Source organism: Triticum urartu, chromosome 4 (assembly GCF_003073215.2).
Source record: "Triticum urartu cultivar G1812 chromosome 4, Tu2.1, whole genome shotgun sequence".
NCBI lineage: Eukaryota > Viridiplantae > Streptophyta > Magnoliopsida > Poales > Poaceae > Triticum > Triticum urartu.
The window spans coordinates 474426242-474446901 of NC_053025.1; positions in this window are offsets into that span (position 1 = coordinate 474426242).

Here is a 20660-nt window from a genome sequence, read left to right on the forward strand (position 1 = left end):
CAGCTCCTGCTCTAGTGAAGAAACCCAAAGTTGAACCCAAACCTGAGACTAAGTGCTTCTATAATAAGGGAAACAGCCACTGGAGCAGAATTACCCTAGATACTTGGTAGATGAGAAGGCTGGCAAGGTCGGTAGAAGTATATTGGATATACATTGTGTTAATGTGTACTTTACTAGTACTCCTAGTAGCACCAGGGTATTAGATACTGATTCGGTTGCTAAGTGTTAGTAACTCGAAATAAAAGCTACGGAATAAACGGAGACTAGCTAAAGGTGAGATAACGATATGTGTTGGAAGTATTTCCAAGGTTGATCAAATATCGTACGCTTCCTCTACCATCGAGATTGGTGTTTGCGTTGAGCATAGACATGATTGGATTATGTCTATAGCAATACGGTTATTCATTTAAGGAGAAAAATGGTTACTCTGTTTATTTGAATAATACCTTCAATGGTCTTACACCTAAAATGAATGGTTTATTGAATCTCGATCGTAGTGATACACATGTTCATGCCAAAAGATAGTAATGATAGTACCCACCTACTTGTGGCACTGCCACGTAAGTCATATCGGTATAAAACGCATGAAGAAGCTCCATGTTGATGGATCTTTGGGCTCACTCGTTTTTGAAAAGTTTGAGACATGCGAACCATGTCTATTGGTGTATATGCATGAAGAAACTCCATGCAAATGGACCGTTTGGACTCACTTGATTTTGAATCACTTGAGACATGCAAATCATACCACATGGGCAAGATGACTGAAAGCCTCGTTTTCAGTAAAATGGAACTAGAAAGCAACTTGTTGGAAGTAATACATTTTGATGTGTGCAGTCCAATGAGTGCTGAGGCATGTAGTGGATATCGTTATGTTCTTACTTCACAGATGATTTGAGTAGATGTTGAGTATATTTACTTGATGAATCACGAGTCTGAATTATTGAAAGGTTCAAGTAATTTCAGGGTGAAGTTGAAAGATCGCCGTGACAAGAGGATAAAATATCTATGATATGATCATAGAGATGAATATCTGAATTACGAGTTTGGCACAAAATTAAGACATTGTGGAAATTTTTTCACAACTAATACAGCCTGGAACACCATAGTGTGATGGTGTGTCCGAACATCATAACTGCACCCTATTGGATATGATGCATACCATGATGTCTCTTATCGAATTACCATGATAGTTTATGGGTTAGGCATTAGAGACAACCACATTCACTTTAAATAGGGCACCATGTAATTCCGATGAGATGACACCGTATGAACTATGGTTTAGAGAAACCTAAGTTGTCATTTCTTAAAAGTTTGGGGCTGCGACACTTATGTGAAAAAGTTTCAGGCTGATAAGCTCGAACCCAAAGCGGATAAATGCATCTTCATAGGACACCTAAAACAGTTGGGTATACCTCTTGTCTCAGATCCGTAAGCAATAAGGGATTGTTTCTAGAATCGGGTCCTTTCTCGAGGAAAAGTTTCTCTCGAAAGAATTGAGTGGGAGGATGGTGGAGACTTGATGAGGTTATTGAACCGTCTCTTCAACTAGTGTGTGGCAGGGCACAGGAAGTTGTTCCTGTGGCACCTACATCAATTGAAGTGGAAGCTTATGATAGTGATCATGAAACTTCAGATCAAGTCACTACCAAACCTCGTGGGATGACAAGGATGCGTACTACTTCAGAGTGGTACGTGATCCTGTCTTGGAAGTCATGTTGCTAGACAACAATGAACCTACGAGCCATGGAGAAGCGATGGTGGGCCCGGATTCCGATAAATGGCTCGAGGCCATAAAATCCGAGATAGGATCCATGTATGAAAACAAAGTGTAGACTTTGGAAGAACTACTTGATGGTCGTAAGGCTGTTAGGGTACATATGGATTTTAAAAGGAAGACGGACAATGATGGTAAGTATCACCATTAAGAAAGCTCGACTTGTCGTTAAGATGTTTTCCGACAAGTTCAAGGAGTTGACTACGATGAGACTTTCTCACTCGTAGCGATGCTAAGAGTCTGTTGGAATTATATTAGCGATTACTGCATTATTTATGAAATCTTGCAGATAGGATGTCAAAACATTGTTTCCTCGACGATTTTCTTGAGGAAAGGTTGTATGTGATACAACCGGAAGGTTTTGTCAATCCTGAAAGATGCTAATAAGTATGCAAAGCTCCAGCAATCCTTCTAAGGACTGGAGTAAGCATCTCGGAGTTGGAATGTATGCTTTGATGAGATGATCAAAGATTTTGGGTGTATACAAAGTTTATGAGAAACTTGTATTTCCAAAGAAGTGAGTGGGAGCACTATAGAATTTCTGATGAGTATATGTTGTTGACATATTGTGGATCAGAAATGACGTAGAATTTCTGGAAAGCATATAGGGTTATTTGGAAAGTGTTTTTCAATGGAAAGCCTGGATTAAGCTACTTGAACATTGAGCATCAAGATCTATAAGGATAGATCAAAACGCTTAATGGTACTTTCAAATGAGCACATACCTTGACATGATCTTGAAGGTGTTCAAGATGGATCAGTCAAAGAAGGAGTTCTTGCCTGAGTTGTAAGGTATGAAGTTAAGACTTAAAGCTCGACCACGGCAGAAGAAAGAGAAAGGACGAAGTCGTCCCCTATGCTTTTGTCATAGGCTCTATACGGTATGCCATGCTGAGTACCGCACCTGATGTGTGCCTTGCCACATGTCTGGCAAGAGGGTACAAAGGTGATCCAGGAGTGGATCACTAGATAGCGGTCAAAATTGTCCTTGGAGTAATAAGGACATGTTTCTCGATTATGGAGGTGATAAAGAGTTCGGCGTAAAGGGTTACATCGATGCAAGCTTTAACACCTATCCGAATGACTCTGAGTAGCAAACCGGATACGTATAGTGGAGCAACCATTTGGAATAGCTCCAAGTGGAGCGTGGAAGCAGCATTTATAATATGACCTAGAGATTTGCGAAGTACATACGGATCTGAATGTTGCAGACCTGTTGACTAAAACCTCTCTCACAAGCAAAACATGATCAAACCCAGAACTCATTGAGTCTTAATCACATGATGATGTGAACTAGTTTAGTGACACTAGTAACTCTTTGGATGTTGGTCACATGCGATGTGATGCTGAAGTGTTATCACATGGACGATGTGAAATAGATTATTGACTCTAGTGCAAGTGGGAGACTGTTGGAAATATGCCCTAGAGGCAATAATAAATTAGTTATTATTATATTTCCTTGTTCATGATAATCGTTTATTATCCATGCTAGAATTGTATTGATAGGAAACTCAGATACATGTGTGGATACATAGACAACACCATGTCCCTAGTAAGCCTCTAGTTGACTAGCTCGTTGATCAATAGATGGTTACGGTTTCCTGACCATGGACATTGGATGTCGTTGATAACGGGATCACATCATTAGGAGAATGATGTGATGGACAAGACCCAATCCTAAGCCTAGCACAAAGATCGTGTAGTTCGTATGCTAAAGCTTTTCTAATGTCAAGTATCATTTCCTTAGACCATGAGATTGTGCAACTCCCGGATACCGTAGGAGTGCTTTGGGTGTGCCAAACGTCACAACGTAACTGGGTGGCTATAAAGGTTCACTACAGGTATCTCCGAAAGTGTCTGTTGGGTTGGCACGAATCGAGACTGGGATTTGTCACTCCGTGTAAACGGAGAGGTATCTCTGGGCCCACTCGGTAGGACATCATCATAATGTGCACAATGTGATCAAGGAGTTGATCACGGGATGATGTGTTACAGAACGAGTAAAGAGACTTGCCGGTAACAAGATTGAACAAGGTATCGGGATACCAACGATCGAATCTCGGGCAAGTATCGTCCCGATAGACAAAGGGAATTGAATACGGGATTGATTAAGTCCTTGACATCGTGGTTCATCCGATGAGATCATCGTGGAACATGTGGGAGCCAACATGGGTATCCAGATCCCGCTGTTGGTTATTGACCGGAGAACGTCTCGGTCATGTCTGCATGCTTCCCGAACCCGTAGGGTCTACACACTTAAGGTTCGATGACGCTAGGGTTGTAAAGGAAGTTTGTATGTGGTTACCGAATGTTGTTCGGAGTCCCGGATGAGATCCCGGACGTCACGAGGAGTTCCGGAATGGTCCGGAGGTAAAGATTTATATATGGGAAGTCCTGTTTTGGTCACCGGAAAAGTTTCGGGTTTTATCGGTAACGTACCGGGACCACCGGGAGGGTCCCGGGGGTCCACCAAGTGGGGCCACCAGCCCCGGAGGCTTGCATGGGCCAAGAGTGGAAGGGACCAGCCCCTGAGTGGGCTGGTGCGCCTCCCACAAGGCCCAAGGCGCAGCTAGGAGGAGAAGGGGGAAACCCTAGGCTGATGGGCCTAAGGCCCACCCTAGGGCGCCCCCCTCTCCCCTCTTGGCCGCCCCCCTCAAACCCATCTAGGGCTGCCGCCCCTCTAGGGGTGGGAACCCTAGAGGGGGCGCACCCTCCTCCCCTCCTCCTATAAATAGTTGAGGGTTTGGGGCTGCCCAACAGATGACGATTTGATCTCTCCCTGGCGCAGCCCTACCTCTCTCCTCCTCGTCTCTTGCGGTGCTTGGCGAAGCCCTGCTGGAGTACCACGCTCCTCCACCACCACCACGCTGTTGTGCTGCTGCTGGATGGAGTCTTCCCCAACCTCTCCTTCTCCCCTTGCTGGATCAAGGCGTAGGAGACGTCACCGGGCTGTACGTGTGTTGAACGCGGAGGTGCCGTCCGTTCGGCACTAGGATCTCCGGTGATTTGGATCACGACGAGTACGACTCCTTCAACCCGTTCTCTTGAACGCTTCCGCATAGCGATCTACAAGGGTATGTAGATGCACTCTCCTTCCCCTCGTTGCTGGTTTCTCCATAGATAGATCTTGGTGACACGTAGGAAAATTTTGAATTTCTGCTACGTTCCCCAACAAGGGCAATGCACGGTACCGAAGAGGCTAGCAATGATGGAAGGGTGAGAGTGCGTATAATCCATGGACTCAACGTTAGTCATAAAGAACTCACATACTTATTGCAAAAATCTACAATTCATCAAAAACCAAGTATTATGTGCATGCTCCTAGGGGGGTAGATTGGTAGGAAAAGACCATCGCTCTTCCCCGACCGCCACTCATAAGGAAGACAATCAAATAACACCTCATGTTTCAAATTTGTTACACAACATTTACCATATGTGCATGCTACGGGACTTGCAAACTTCAACACAAGTATTTCTCAAATTCACAACTACTCAACTAGCACAACTTTAATATCACTATCTCCATATCTCAAAACAATCATCAAGTATCAAACTTCTCTTAGTATTCAATGCACTTATATGAAAGTTTTTTATAATATCAAAAGAAAATTACCATGCTGTTCTAAAGGACTCAAAATAATATAAGTGAAGCATGAGAGATCAATTATTTCTATAAAATGAAACCACCACCGTGCTCTAAAATATATAAGTGAAGCACTAGAGCAAAAACTATATAGCTCAAAAGATATAAGTGAAGCACATAGAGTATTCTAATAAATTCCGATTCATGTGTGTCTCTCTCAATAGGTGTGTAAAGCAAGGATGATTGTGGTAAACTAAAATGCAAAGACTCAAATCATACAAGACGCTCCAAGCAAAACACATATCATGTGGTGAATAAAAATATAGCTCCAAGTAAAGTTACCGATGAACAAAGACAAAAGAGGGGATGCCTTCCGGGGCATCCCCAAGATTAGGCTTTTTGGTGTCCTTGGATTTTACCTTGGGGTGACTTGGGCATCCCCAAGCTTAGTCTCTTGCCACTCCTTGTTCCATAATACATCAAATCTTTACCCAAAACTTGAAAACTTCACAACACAAAACTTAACAGAAAATCTCGCGAGCTCCGTTAGCGAAAGAAAACAAAACACCACTTCAAGGTACTGTAATGAACTCATTCTTTATTTATATTGGTGTTAAACCTACTGTATTCCAACTTCTCTATGGTTTATAAACTCCATTACTAGCCATACATTCATCAAAATAAGCAAACAACACACAAAAAACATAATCTGTCAAAAACAGAACAGTCTGTAGTAATCTATAACTAACGCAAACTTATGGAACACCAAAAATTCTAAAATAAATTTCTAGACGTGAGGAATTTGTCTATTAATCATCTACAAAAACAATTAACTAAATAGAACTCTATAGTAAAAAAATGGCAGCAATTCTCGTGAGCGCTAAAGTTTCTGTTTTTTACAGCATGATCAAAAGGACTTTCCCCAAGTCTTCCCAACAGTTCTACTTGGCACAAACACTAATTAAACACAACCAAAACAGAGGCTAGATAAATTATTTATTACTAAACAAGAACAAAAAGCAACGAATAAAAATAAAATTGGGTCGCCTCCCAACAAGCGCTATCGTTTAACGCCCCTAGCTAGCCATAAAAGCGAGGATAGATCTAGGTATTGCCATGATAATGATAAGGTAAATCGCGAAAACTCATCTCATACTCCCTACGTTCAGCAGCAAGTTTTCTTTGTGGCAAGCAAAAGTAGTCAAAAGGGCTAAATTTAATGGGACAAAAGTCCCCAAGATCAAGCTCAGGAGGTATTGGTTCCTCCTTTGGCCCCTCATATTGCACAACCAATTCAGCATTATAAGCATTCTTTTCGCAAAAAGTCATGAGTCTTTGTTCAAGGTAAAAACCCAACCCATTACTCTGGATAGAAAAATTATCATTAAATTCAGAGATCCTATCAACAAGAGCATCGGTAGGAACCTTTTTTCTAAGGTTTTCATTAAAAGCAACATGATCTAAGGATCGTAAACGCATGATGTCTTCTTGATAAAAAAGGGTTGCTTCTATGGGAGGACGGCTAGCATCCACCCTATAATGCGCAAAAATTTCATTGGCCTCTTTTATTATAAATCTGAACTCATGAGATAAAAAGATGGTCGCTGCTCACTTAACAGAAGAATGCTCAATATTAGAAAATTCTAGGAAAATCCTTTGTATGGAAGGATGCATATGTGAAAATTGTCTTTCAAGTTCAACTATAAGCAAAGATATAGCATCCGCGAGACTACTAGTTTTATGAAGAATAGACCCGCTCATGGTGGGCAAAGCACCGGCACAAGTAAAGAAATCTTGAATAACTCCCTTCCCAATAATATTACCGCTACCAATCCGAAACCTTTTAGTGTGTAAAATAGTAGGATTTTCAAGAGGATCATCAATAGCATCAAAGTTTTCCATATTATTATCCTTATCAATGATAATCTCCCCAGTTTCATACATGAGGGCAACAAATTGCAAAAATAATGAGCACACAGAAGGCAGGAAGGGAAAAAGAGGCGAACGGGAAAGAGGGTGAATAAAACGGCAAGGGTGAAGTGGGGGAGAGGAAAACGAGAGGCAAATGGCAAATAATGTAATGCGGAGGGTAAGAGTTGTGATGGGTACTTGGTATGTCTTGACTTGGCGTAGATCTCCCCAGCGACGGCGCCAGAAATCCTTCTTGCTACCTCTTGAGCATGTGTTGGTTTTCCCTTGAAGAGGAAAGGGTGATGCAGCAAAGCCGCATAAGTATTCCCTCAGTTTTTGAGAACCAAGGTATCAATCCAGTAGGAGACCACGCGTGAGACACCTCGTACCTACACAAACAAATAAGAACCTCGCAACCAACGCGATAAAGGGGTTGTCAATCCCTTCACGACCACTTGCAAGAGTGAGATCTGATAGAGATAATAATAATAAGATAAATATTTTTGGTATTTTTATGATATAAATTTGAAAGTAAAGATTGCAAAATAAAATAGATTGAAAACTTGTATGATGGAGAATAGACCCGGGGGGCATAGGTTTCACTAGTGGCTTCTCTCAAGATAGCATAAGTATTACGGTGGGTGAACAAATTACTGTCGAGCAATTGATAGAATTGAGCATAGTTATGAGAATATCTAGGTATGATCATGTATATAGGCATCACGCTCGTCACAAGTAGATCGACTCCTGCCTGCATCTACTACTATTACTCCACACATCGACCGCTATCCAGCATGCATCTAGAGTATTAAGTTCATAAGAACGGAGTAATGCCTTAAGCAAGATGACATGATGTAGAGGTATAAACTCATGCAATATGATATAAACCCCATCTATTTATCTTCGATGGCAACAATACAATACGTGTCATTTCACTTTCTGTCACTGGGATCGAGCACCGCAAGATTGAACCCAAAGCTAAGCACTTCTCCCATTGCAAGAAAGATCAATCTAGTAGGCCAAACCAAACTGAAAATTCGAAGAGACTTGCAAAGATAACCAATCATACATAAAAATAATTCAGAGAAGATTCAAATATTGTTCATAGATAATCTTGATCATAAACCCACAATTCATCGGATCTCGACAAACACACCGCAAAAAGAGTTACATCGAATAGATCTCCAAGAGAATCAAGGAGAACTTTGTATTGAGATCCAAAGAGAGAGAAGAAGCCATCTAGCTAATAACTATGGACCTGAAGGTCTGAGGTAAACTACTCACACATCATTGGAGGGGCCATGGAGTTGATGTAGAGGCCCTCCGTGATCAATACCCCCTCCGTCAGAGCTCCAGAAAAGGACCCAAGATGGGATCTCTTGGGTACAGAAGGTTGCGGCGGTGGAAATATGGTTTCGTGGTGCTCCCGGATGTTTTCAGGGTACGTAGGTATATATAGGGGGAAGAAGTAGGTCGGTGGAGCCACGAGGGGCCCACGAGGGTGGAGGGCGCGCCCCCTGCCTCGTGGCCTCCTCGTTGATTGCTTGGCGTCCACTCCAAGTCCTCTGGATCATGTTTGTTCCCAAAATCACACTCCCAAAGGTTTCATTCCGTTTGGACTCCGTTTGATATTCTTTATCTGCGAAACACTAAAATAGGCAAAAAAAATAGCAATTTGGGCTGGGCCTCCGGTTAATAGGTTAGTCCCAAAAATAATATAAAAGTGTATAAATAAGCCCATTAAACATCCAAAACAGAATATATAATAGCATGGAGCAATCAAAAATTATAGATACGTTGGAGACGTATCATTGCCCTTCAAGAACTCGAAACCACCGTGCTCTGGCCCCACGGTGGGGACCAACTGTCGTGAATTTATCACGGCAGATGTCTTAGCAAAATGACTTAGGTGTGGAGCCATCGCAACTAGGTTAGCTTAAAGGGGTTGAACGGGACAAAGGACACAAGGAGTTTACCCAGGTTTGGCCCCTCTCAATGAGGTAAAAACCTACTTCCTGCTTCTAGTTGTATTGCTTGAGTTTTGAGTACAAGGGAGCGAATACGCTTGACCTAGCTCTCGATTGGTTGCTTCTTGAGTTAACCGCCGTCGGGTCGCCCCTTTATATACACATGTTGGGACCTGGCGGCTTACAAAGTCTCGGTCGACGCACTCAACGTGACCGGCTCGGTTTCTAACTACTGATGCCTTACAGATCAAGTCTTCCTTCGGTGGTTCACAGGCCCGGGTCTTGGGACTTCATCCGGCCTGCCTCCATGATCCGTCGTCTTCGTGTTTCTTCTTGGGCCTCCTCAGACCTTTTTCATGAGATAAGCCGCCAACCGTATAACCTGGCCCTTCCTGGGAGGGTCATACCTCGGGGCTATATCCTCAACAATTCCCGAGTTGTGGATCTCAGATCGATGGTAACAAGAACAGGGGAGACGATATTTACCTAGGTTCGGGCCCTCTTGATGGAGGTAAAACCCTACGTCCTGCTCTTATTTATATTGATGAAGATGTATCAAGTACAAAGTTGATCTACCTCGAGATCGTAAGTTGTGTTCTACCTCTAGGTCTAGGTGAATGTAATTGTGTTGAAGTCCTGATACGTCTCCAACGTATCTCTAATTTTTTTATTGTTCCATGTTATTATATTATCCATCTTGATCTTCAATGTTTAATATGCATTAATATCTATTTTATATCATTTTTGGGACTAACCAATTAACCTAGTGCCCGGTGCTAGTTGTTGTTTTTCCTTATTTTTGTCTTTTATAGAAAATCAATACCAAACAGAATGAAACTTTTTGAGGATTTTTCTTGGACCAGAAGACAACCACGAAGCTTTTGGAAGAGGCCAGAAGACCCACGATGGGGCCACAAGCCCTAGGGGCGCGCCCCATGGAGGGCGCCCCCTAGGCTTGTGCCCCCCCCCATGGATGTCCTAACCCTAATCTCTGCTCTATAAATACCCAAATACTCCCCTTATGTTAGGAGGCACACCAAAAATATTTTTCCACCGCCTCAAGCTTCTGTTCTCGTGAGATCCCATCTTGGGGCCTTTTCTGGTACTTTGCCGGAGGGGGAGGGGGATTCGATCACGAAGGGCCTCTACACCAACCTTGCTGCCCTTCCGATGATGTGTGAGTAGTTTACCACAGACCTATGGGTCCATAGCTAGTTGCTAGATGGCTTCTTCTCTCTCTTTGATCTTCAATACAATGTTCTCCTCGATGTTCTTGGAGATCTATTCGATGTAATCTTCTTTTGCGGTGCGTTTGTTGAGATCCGATGAATTGTGGATTTATGATCAAATTATATATGAATATTATTTGAGTCTTCTCTGAACTCTTTTATGCATGATTAAGATAGCTTTGTATTTCTCTCTGATCTATCAATTTGGTTTGGCCAACTAGATTGGTTTTTCTTGCAATGGTAGAGGTGCTTTGTGATGGGTTCAATCTTGTGGTGTTCTCATCCAGTGACAGTAGGGGTAGCAAGGCATGAATTTGTATTGTTGCCATTAAGGATAAAAATATGGGGTTTTTACCATATCGATTGGATATATCCCTCTACATGATGGCATCTTGCTTAAGGCGTTACTCCGTTCTTGTTAACTTAATACATTAGATGCATGCTGGATAACGGTCGATGTGTGGAGTAATAGTAGTAGAAGAAGGCATGAGTCGGTCTACTTGTCACAGATGTGATGCCTATATTCATGATCATTGCCATAGATATCGTCATAACTATGCACTTTTCTATCAATTTCTCAACAGTAATTTGTTTACCCACTATATGCTTTCTTTAAGAGAGAAGCCTCTAGTGAAACCTATGGCCCCGGGGTCTATTTCCTATCATATTATTTTCAGATCTATAAAACAAAAAAACCAAAAATACCTTGCTACAATTTATTTATATTTACTTTATTTTACACTTTTACTTATCTTTTATACCTATCTCTATCAGATCTCACACTTGCTAGTGACCGTGAAGGGATTGACAACCCCTTTTCCGCGTTGTGTGCAAGTGTTTGTTAGCTTGTGCAGGTGCATCTATTGGGGACTTGCTTGTGCCTCCTACTGGATTGATACATTGGCTCTTAACTAAGGTAAATACTTATCTCTACTTTGCCGCATCACCTTTTCCTCTTCAAGGAAAAAATCAACGCAAGATCAAGAAGTAGCAAGTCCCCTCTATGGGCTAAACCCCTTGGCTTATATACACGCCACGTAGGGCATCTAGGTTTACATGGTCGGTATCCACGGGATCGCGTAGAGGTGGTAGGAGGTTTCTTGGAGCATACGTCAAGTCTTTGATAGAGGCATTCTTGATCACGGCCTAGGCTCACAGCTTCTGGACTCCAGCTTGAAGAGAACAAGGGCCCTCGGCCCATCCGAGGATTACGGGCTAGATAGGTTAGTACCCCCATATCCTGGACACCATTAACAAGAATATTTTTGCCACTGATCTCTCCATAGAAAAGTCATTGCAGTTGCCTTCAAAACAGAAACATCATAATATCCACCAAATATATCTTGAAGTCTTATTGTATCTCCTGCCATACTGTTAATTTGTTCATGCACATTGCAAGGCACTCGCTGTGGGGATTAGAAAAAAATTAGTGAACATAAAACACATTTGATGTATTAAGAGAAGACCTATGTAAAATATATGTATCCCATACCAGCAGATGTTCACAACTTTTATTCATCTCCAGAGTAAAACATGTCTTTGTTCACGTATTCTTGATGCACTGAGGTCCTCCCTTTCCACATGCATAATAACAACTACTTAAGGTAATCGTTGTTCCGTTTCTTTGATCTGATTGTTGGACACATAAAAGTTATATATTAAACATTAATATTGAACTACATAAGTATAAGAAATATATTTTCTACTATATACTTTATGTCTTCAAATACTATATATAGTAGCACTCACTAACTTTACAACACTTCTAGAGTAGGAACATTCATAGAAATTTATATATGTGTACATAATATTTCTGTTTAGAACCTCATACACATCTCTTAACACTACATAGTATAAGCAAACCCTATTAATTTTCAAAGACTAATATCTAAACTAAATGAAGTTAATTTACCATATTTCTAATACATTCATTGTAAATCATTATTTAATTCAACTCAACATTGTTCCTAAAGTAGTTTAAAGATTCTAAATAGGAACCAGCTTATTTTATTATATCATTGCGGTTTATGCTCGATGAACAAAGACGTTAATTCTCATGTATATCATTGAAAGATATTCACAATCTTTTCCAAATAAGAGTTGCGCTACCTTCCTAACCCGGTACATTCACTTGCAAAGTACAATGTAAAACACATAGACACAAGTTGGATTAAGATGCATCGCCGATTTTCTCAACCGACTGACTCCACTATAGGAAGAGAAACTCCAAAATCTTTCGTTGTAGTAAAAACCTAGGGATTAAGGAAAATAAAGAGAAGCTTCTTGTTGGAAGCAAGTGGAGCTAGTACTGGTTCTTATGTAGACTAGAAAAGTGAGTGCGTGATGCTCAGAAAAGAATTTTCATTTTCACTTTGTCACTACGCTATAATTTATTCAAGAACACGAAATGAAGTTTCCTCCACCCATCCTCACAAGTTCGTACATGCAAAACATAATCCACAATAAAAACGAATTGCATTGCACATAAAATTTATAAACAATTTCTTATTGTATATTAAAGACAAACTATAGAAATCATTGTACTAGTATTATGTTATAATTTATGTCCAATGATAATTTTCATTATTGTTTTATACTTATAATTGAAAATTTTAGGTGTTTGAAATCCCATCGCTCTAGTGTAACTATTGAGCGCTTATATGTTTTTGTATTATACTTTAGCTTTGTTAAGCTTTGGTTGTAAGATTTACAATTTAAATGTTATGGTTATGCAACATTTTTTTATTTTACAATGTCCTAGGTTAACAATTTCGGATTGGGTTAGTGTCTAGGGTTTTACTATTAGCTATGATCTTGAAAAATAAATTTTGATACTATTTAAGGATTTACGCACAATCTTTAGTGTTAGGGTTTTTAATGGTTTAGGGGTTTTAGGGATAAGGTTTCTTAGGGTTTGGGGTTTTCATGTTTTAGCTTTTTTAAGGTTTAGCATTTTCAGGGTTTGAACTTGTGCACCATTTGTACATAAAATCTACATTTTAAATGAGATGAGATGTATATAATAATATCAAAACTTACATTTTAAATCAATAAGCAAGACAAAGAGTTGTAATATTGTTCTACAAAAACAATTTGAAAATAGTTAACCACATGATTTCATTTTACAATTTATTTATGGTATGTTTATCATTAGCTACACTTGTACGTCCAATATTAGAATGTAGATAAACAACTTGTTCTTCTCTTTGACAATATTCGCTTCTATGAAAGATCCCATATAAATTGGAAATTCTTGAAGAAATAAATCCCACTCATGTGTCAAAGCAAGAGAACCATCATGATGACTAATGGAACGCTAACCTTCCACTTTAACATCACCTCTTCAATTGATAAGTGCTACTTCTCCTTATTTTGGCACATGAAATTCTTGAGTAATACTTTCATTAAATGTCTACAAATAAACGTATTGGTACCATCGTTTGTACAAAGTATGACACAATATTATGAAAATTAGATGTGCATTGTATTAATTCATATTTTGGACTTAAAATGAATGGATGACTTACAAGCATCCCATCGATGTCAATATTGCTCATTTCCATTTTGAAATAACGAACCAAATGTTTCATGTAACTAGGCTTAACTTGTTTTCTCACTGTTGATTACAAGATAATGATATTAAGTAAAGAATTAATGTTCATTGATATTAAATTTGTATACAGTTATAAATCTTGCGAATAAAGGTCTTGCCATACTTTGAATGAGTCTCATCTCTATGGACTTGTGCAACCATACTGACTAAGTCATCCTTGAACCAAAAAGATACTCGATCACCTTCTTGAATATCATGACTAGTCATAAATTCTTCCTAACCTTCTCCACATAGAAATGTCATCGCAGAAGGTTTTATAATATTAAGTTTGTACTGTCTCTGATATATATCGTCAATTCTTATGTTGTATTCCGCCAAGCTGTTACTCCTTTTTCTCATATTGCAAGGCATCATCTATAACAAATATATTAGAACAATCATCATATATTTAAAGTAAAAGCTTCAACATTGTATATATTTGAAATTGTGTTAACTAAGTTGCCTACTAGAAACTTTCTATATGTATTGACCACTGGCATGCTAAAATAATGTTTGCTCATGATCATCGGCATGCAAGGACCTCCTGGTTTCGCACAAGTATAACAGCTATGTGTAACATGATAGGCAATATCTTGTACTGGTTCATCTTACTATTGACAATAGATAAACATAAAGAAATTAAATTGTTTATACTTATTATTTTTTGTTACAGAGGTTGTTCATTGCAACCAAAACAATATTAACCTCATATTTTTTGCTCATGTTCTTTAGTTGTCCTGCTTCATTTCAACAACAAACCTATATGGGAACCTTATGCTGTGCATTATGAACACAAAATTATATTATTAGCCATTGGAAAATCTTAAATATAATTTGTTTTCAAAAAGGAAAAATTAAAATAATTATTCCAGTACATACTTGTTGTTGATTCGATAGCTTATCTTCGTTCCTCATTTCAGTATTGAGTGCATAAGCTATAATGAACTAGATAACATAATTGTTTTACGTTATATGGTAACACATGCAAGAATAGAAGTACACTAGAGGCTAACGCGCGCTTTGCCACGCCTTTCTTCATTTATGTAACTAATTCTTTTGTATTTAGTAGATTGTTGTGGCCAATTGTTTTGTTTGGATTTTATTTATGTTGCTTGTGTATGAATTATTTTCTGAATGTGTTTTGTCATTTGTATACCATGTCAGGTTCTTATTGGAGATAGTATTTGTTTCTAGAGGAGAATGGAGTTGTTTGTTGTGTGATTGTGGTGTCTTTACACGTTTCGGTCTCGGTGCCAGCTGGTGGTGGTCGTTACTCGTTTGAGCTTCTTGAGACCTCCTATTCCACGCTAAAAATCATGGTATTGCTGCTATAACACTCACATGGGTCGGCCACGAGCTCTCGCTTGCCCAACTTGAGTCCCTACTCCTCTCACTCAGTTAGCCTTTTTTTGCTCGCCTCACTGCTAGCTCAGAAAAATCAACTATCTTTTTTATTTAAAAGCTTAGTTTAATTAAAATATTTTCAAGGATTTTAAAAAATATAGTGAATTTATGAAACCATGAATTTTATAAAATGTTCACAAATTTAAAATATATTCATGGATTTCAAATACTATTTGCAAATTAAATAAGTTCTCAAATTTTAAACATGTTCACAAACTTTCAAAAATGATCGTGAACTTTTAAAATATCCGTGAATGTAATAAACATTAATGAAGCTAAAAAATATTGAAAAATATTTTTTAATGTTCACAAATTTTAATAACCTCTTATGAATTAAAACATGTAAAAATATTAAATAGAGAAAGAGAAATAAAACTAAGCAAGAAACAACCTCTTACATGTGGGTCCGAGTGACCCCACCATCCCCGGAGCACGAGAACGATTCAAATCATGGGAGCTTAGTATCTATATAGATTCCATAAGAAGTATCTCTAGATGTAAAGTAAATTTATACCACTGTAATTTATTATTAGACATTTTGTATTAAGTTACAGATGCATTATAAGTACTTTTTATTTCAACCAGTAAGTAGTTGATAAACACCAAACACTATTTAAACAATAGATGAAGTCAAACGTCATATGACATACCTATATAATGTTTCTATGATGTAAATTAAGTACAATACGGTTGCAAATTCATATCATATTTAGCAATGTCCAAAGAATGTCATGCAAATGCGCCTTCGCTCCCCCCCCCCCCCCCCCCCCCTTACAAAAAATTCATTTTTGTCATATTTTTTTATCATACAAGTAGGAGCCCGCCACATTTATGAGTGTGTATTTTTGTCATAATTATCATCATGAAAGTGTCACATCCATGACAGAAATTCAGGCCATAATGTCACGGATGTTTCTTATTTTTTAGTGAGGATAATCTAGCTATGTTTGTGAAGACCATCATCATGTGACCACTATGTATACTGTCTGGTCCATGTCTTTTATAATAATATTACCGGATTAATAATAGTTGAAATGTCTATTGGTTAACTATGAACTATCCACATTATCATAATTTTTCTTTCTAAATGGTCGTTGAATTGCCTTCCAATGTGTACTACAATCGCTGTTTTACAGTCAATTACTATATAAACATTATCTCAGCCCTAGGAACATTAAATACAATTTCTATCTAATCCACAGTTTCACAATTTTCTCAATCAACTAACTATCAGTTTTTTTTGCAATTCTCAGCTCACATTAGCTTCTTCACAGCTCACAACACTTTTTTTCAAAAGAGTTCTTAGCTCACATCAACTTTCTCACAGCTCACAACAACTTTTTCAAAAGAGTTCTTAGCTCACCTCAGCTTCCTCACAGTTAGAAATTTTCTTTTCTTTCTCACAGCTCACAACAGTTTATTTCATAAGAGTTCTTAGCTCACATCAGCTTCCTCACAGTCAGAATAATTTTACGAAACTCAGCTTTCTCATAGCTCATAACAACAAAATTTTCAGAAAATTTCTCAAGTCACATCATCTTTCTCATAGTGATTTCTCGGGTTACATCAGCTTTCTCATGGCTCACAACAGCCCGCACCAACAAAATTTTAAGAAGATTGTTCAAGTCACATCATCTTTCTCATAGCCCATGAACGAATTTGTTAGAATCTTCTGAGCCATATGCTATTTCGGTCAGGAATCACGCACCTCACGACGATTTTTTTTCAGAGAATAGAGCCATACGCTATTTTGGTCAGGGATCACGCAGCGCTGCACGCACAACGGTACAGGCAATCACCAATTCATGACGACCTTTCAGAGTAGCCAGGGTAGCGGCCACGCTACACGGCGGCAGAATTGCCGCCAGGAGTGGCCTCTGGCCACCGCCTCGGAGCCTCAAAGGGCACAACCGAGGTTCTTAAAGCGATTGGCAAGTTGCGGTGTGCCTACCTCTGGGCAGGATCTGACACGGTTAGTGGCGGCAAGTGCAAGATTAACTAGGAGCATGTCTGCAAGCCAAAGGAATATGGGGGGCCATGGCATTTTGCACCTTCACAAGTTTGCTGCCGCCCTCCGGTTGAGGTGGCTATGGCTTGAGTGGGATGACCCACCTCGTGCGTGGTGTGGATTGGGGACGCCTTGCACGACATCTGACCGCGACCTTTTCGCCGACTTGACTGAGGTCAAGATCGGCGATGGACAGAAGGCTTCCTTCTGGGAATCCTCTTGGCTTCAGGGTGTCAGGCCCAAAGATATTGCATCAAAGATTTTCGATATTTCACGCAAGAAAGGTGTTACGATCGCCACGGCCTTAAGGGATGGGTACTGGATAGCACAAATCAACATTGACACTGGCCTCACTCTAGAACACCTTCAACAATTCTTGGCCCTTTGGGAGAAGCTAGCGACTATGGCCATTCAGCCGGGTGTCCAGGACTTTATAGTGTGGAAGTCAACCAATGATGGGCAGTACTCTGCAAAGTCCGCTTACTTGACGCAGTTTCATGACCTCCCGCTCTTAAATTTGACTGCTACGGTCTGGAAGGCGTTGGCTCCCCCCAAATACAAATCTTTCGCCTGGCTTGTTATTCAAAACAGAGTTGGGACGGTTGATAGGCTTTAAAGGAGAGTGTGGCCAAATTGTGACAAATGCCCACTCTGCAATCAAGTGCAAGAATCTGCGGCACACCTGACCTTCAAGTGTCGTTTCTCTGTTCGGATTTAGAATGCAGTCTTCTCATGGCCTGGGCTTGTTATCCCCTCTGCGGCACACCTGATCTTCAAGTGTCATTTCTCTGTCCTAATTTAGAATGTGGTCTTCTTGTTACTACATGTGAAACTAGACCATGAAAGCGCGCGTTGCCGCGCCCGTTCATCTTTAAGAAAAATATAGAAATTAAAGAAACATTTGATAAAATTTAAATGATTCAAATTACAATATTTCGGTATAGATGTTGGGGCATAGTTCGCAACCATTACTTAAAAAAAATTATCTGACTAATCACATAAATTCTCTTTTCATGTTTGTCTTATATTACAATCATCAGAATGGTTGTCTTGTTTGCTCTGGCACATAATTGAACTTTTCAAGAGTTCTTCGGTGGAATATCTTAATGGAATTGGCTTTCTTTTGCTAATAAAATGGAGTTAGCTATCTTCTAAATATTCCAAGCTTCCAATACAATTTTTTACTTAAAAAGAACTTAAAAGTTAATAATTGTATATTGCCACGAACAAGTCTAGAAAGAATGATCCGACAAAAATTACTGTCTAACACCTCTGTAGCAAGTGCCACCACAAATTAGTTTTTTGGATGCTCTTGTATGCTAGTTACCTGACATTCCTTGTGCGCATCTTCTTCAGTTGATATGCATCTAAAAGACATGCTGCTAAGTAGCTATGATTAGTCCCCTAAAAAAGTAGCTATGATTAGGATAACATAAGCTAAGTATCTGATTTGTATGCTAACAAATCACTTGGGTAACATGAAACAACCTTGGCCAGTGTACTCAGAGATTCAGGTATAATCTATCTTTACGGATATATATCAGAAGAGAAAAACGAAGGTATAGCTCATAAGAAGGATATTTGTCTCCTTTCGCAACATGAATGACATTGCTACATCAATTGTTTGGTTAAATACTTTAGGGCATCATTGCTGAAATTTGACTTATGACAGAAAATGTCCCACATGAGTAGGAAGCCGTGAACTGGAAAATCCAGGGGTCAGAACTTCCTATAATTCAATGAGTACAAAAATAAAAATAAAATACTTAAAATCTGGGAAAAACCTGCACTTAAACAACTCAACCATAAGCACAAAGTGGAAGTGGAGAAATAAAATCACCAAAGGCAAGAGCTCACCTGGCCTTCCGACTGTTTGCGTCGTGAGGACTAATGAGTAAGTAAGTAGATGCGTTCATGCGGCTTCGTAGCCCAGCCATTATGCCACCATCTGTCCATATCGATTGTTACCTTGCCTCTCGTTGGTTGCTGGTTGCGCCTCGCACGCGATCTTGCCTACAGCCACCATGGAAGAACTCTGCTGGGCAGGACATGGGAAATAAGAGACCCACCGTGGGGACCTGCAGACGAAGAGTAGAGGGCGAGTACATGGCATCCACACCGAGGCAAACAAGAGGTAGAAGATCTCTGCCGGGACGGAAGACGGCGGCGGCTCCAGACAAGAAGTAGCACCACCCCGCCTGGATGGAAGGCGGCGGCGGCCCAACGCCGAGGAGGAGGCGAGCAGCTCGAGGATAGGTTTGGAGACCCGCCCTGTTAGAGGTACCTCATGGGCCTTTTACAAAACAGCCTGATTAGTGACAATTAGTGTAACTCGTTTTCCGAAGCAGCAGCCCAGAAAAGGTGCCTTTCAGCAGTCAGCGTTATAATTGGAACGGCCGGGAAAATCTTGTGCGTAGATGAGAGTAATTCAACGACTTTTGACGTTGTGGGGGCTCATAGCTAGCTGAGTTATACTGTTTATTAATGAGAAATCTAGAATGAAAGAAATGTTCGTGTCTTTAGGAGCAAAGCAATGCGATGCCGGTGGTGACTATCATGCCACGCATCAAAGAGGAAGTTTCTATTTGGCCGACTGCGGGCGCTAAACATTTGTGAAATAGGAAGTTTCTATTTGGCCGACTGCGGGCGCTAAATATTTGCGAAATGTAATGCCGCCAGAGTAATTGTTTTGTTTTTCTTATGTCAAAGAGGAAATTTCTATTTAGGCCCAGTAATTGTTTTGTTTTTCTTATGTCAAAGAGGAAATTTCTATTTAGGCCCACTGCAGGCGCTGCCAGAGTAATTGTTTTGTTTTTCTTATGTCAAAGAGGAAATTTCTATTTAGGCCCAGTAATTGTTTTGTTTTTCTTATGTCAAAGAGGAAATTTCTATTTAGGCCCACTGCAGGCGCTGCCAGAGTAATTGTTTTGTTTTTCTTATGTCAAAGAGGAAATTTCTATTTAGGCCCAGTAATTGTTTTGTTTTTCTTATGTCAAAGAGGAAATTTCTATTTAGGCCCACTGCAGGCGCTGCCAGAGTAATTGTTTTGTTTTTCTTATGTCAAAGAGGAAATTTCTATTTAGGCCCAGTAATTGTTTTGTTTTTCTTATGTCAAAGAGGAAATTTCTATTTAGGCCCACTGCAGGCGCTGAGCATTTATGTAATGTAATGTCGCGAGAGTAATTGTTTTTC